We start from the raw sequence: 2,472 nt of genomic DNA, 5'->3' as shown, positions 1-2,472 counted from the left end.
TCCATAAATTGGCAATACTAACAAAATGGCTGTAAAAATTGCTAAGGGATTAGTAAATTGGTCGACAGTTGTGCAACGCAGAATTGGAAATTAGTGAAATTGGCAAATTGGCATTAAAAATTGGCAGGAAATTGGCAGGATGCTGTAAAATTGGGATTAGTTTAGTAGGGCAGGCCACAAAATTTGGGAAATTGTCAGCACAGGTCGTAACATTCGCAAAATATTGGCAGAATTCTTGAAAATTGGCAAATTGGCAGGATAGGCCGTAAAATGGCAAACTGGTTGGACAGGCCAATCTTACAAAAATATTATTCCATGAGTACCTTAAACAATGACATTAATTCGTACTTTCTCGTGGATTAATAACATAGAGTACAGTGGCACAACTGATTTTACAGATTCATATATACCGATATATATTCTAAAGCTATAAAATTGTGTAATAGATCGAAATAATAATTATGATTGTGGGTCTGGCTTCATCCTATTTCAAACAAACACAGTTTAACTACGCTATTTAGTGTGATGGTTTCTCTCAGAGGGCATCCACGACCCCATCTGTCTTACCTTCACCGCGCACTGTCGTTACTGAATCAAGAGATTGGTCCAACAACACTACCTAGCAGCCAGAGAGCGCCTGCCTGCGTCTTACGAATTTAATGTTTGGCAATTAGCGCAGTACAACAAATATACTCTTACTAGAGAGTGTAACTGCTCGAGGTGAAGCTTCTCTTGACTGTAAAACATATATGTGGCAGTACTTTCATTCTCTAGTAACATAAACACACAAAAGTTGCCTATGTCCTGATAATAAAGACCAAGGCTAGATTATAAACTATGCTGTGTCAACCTATAGTTATTAATTTGTGTGTAAAGTATGTCGAATCTATGTAATGCATCCAATTCTATTATTCTGCTGAAGTACTGGATATTCTTTTAAGAAAAATTTCATTTTGAAAATCAGGAGGGAGACTAGATGCCGTAATTGACTGGTGTGTGGCAGACGATGACAGCCTATTCATCATAAGTATATTATGTGTCAAAGTCAGTATAGGCTGTATATGCGTGCATATGCCACAGAAGAGTGTAGTTTTAATAGAACATTTACTAATGGTGAGATGGAGTACCACACACAACATTACTGTATTCTATCAAGGAGGACTGACAGACATTTGGAAAATACGTGGAAAATCTATGTTATACACTTCTGATGCCACTGCTCTGATGAATGGATGGGTATTTCTTCTAAAGCAAATTATGCTTCGAAATCAGGATATATTTAATGGAAAAAAGCATTCGCTGGTGGCAGGCATTCTGATCACGTTACTGTCTTAGATGCGTTCCAACCATGGGAAGATGAATGGGTGAATGGTGTGGTCACTGGAACACTTCGTCCATCAATAACTTCTGTGTGTGGGATAATAATCGTCCAGAAAACGTTGCACTTCCTGTATATATACCGCATAACGATGTTCTATACCTGTCAAGAGTCACTTTATTACCTTTAACTTTCTTCTTGGAAGCCGCTTTATTAGCCACGTTGTGCATGCAGATAGTGTATTACTTTCTGCAACAAACATCGTACAGAATGACTAAAACGAGGAAATAAAGAAGTTCACCATACTCTTTCCATGCAGATGGAACAGGATGGCTGTTAACTTATCTCCACCACACATAATAAAATGATATGATGAGTAGGATAGTAAGAAGGGTTGTGGCTCAAATATCATTGTTGTCAGCCACATCCGGTGTTATCGTTCCAGGAACTACATAGTCAGTCAGCACTTCTGACATCAGCATTTGTGGAACTACAGCTGAGGCAGTTGTTATTACCACCTTCAAGGTCACAGACTCCCTGTGCTCTCCTCCCCTCTCCCCCCCCCCCCCACGTCCCACTCCCGCTCCAATTCCCCTACATTACTTCTGGCCAACTCGTCACACTTCTGGCCAACAGTCATCAGCAACCACTGCTCTCGGGCAATATGCTCTCCATTTGACCTCTGTGCTCTGTAGCCAGAAAATCAGGGTGTCTGTATTTGTTATAACTAATAATAACAAACTCATTTTATTATTAGTCGAAACACAGGTTTTTTCATTCGAGGTCAGTATGCAGTGGTGAGCATCAGCAGCAGAGTTATCCAACTTAAGAAATAGCTGCAAGAGTTACCACAGCTAAGACACCTTGACATTACAGTGCATACAATTTAACTACATCTTGATAAATTCTCCAAAATGACGGAAAAGTATTAAACCATTCACTTCTCTAGATGAACAGCATGTGCAACAGAGCACTATGCCTCCTAAAAGAGTTAGTCAATAAAACCATGAGCTCTCTTCGAGTTTCGTATCTTAAGTAACACAATTAATAGCAGAATACCGAGAATTTTCTGTAATTTACTCTAACAACTGATTTTTTACATAAATACTCACAAAAGTATTAAATAAACCATTGCTATGATGATGTGCATCCCT

This window comes from Schistocerca serialis, chromosome 2 (genome assembly GCF_023864345.2).
Source record: "Schistocerca serialis cubense isolate TAMUIC-IGC-003099 chromosome 2, iqSchSeri2.2, whole genome shotgun sequence".
Taxonomy (NCBI): domain Eukaryota; kingdom Metazoa; phylum Arthropoda; class Insecta; order Orthoptera; family Acrididae; genus Schistocerca; species Schistocerca serialis.
The sequence above is the reverse complement of the archived record's forward strand: the minus strand, read 5'-3'. Positions refer to the sequence as shown.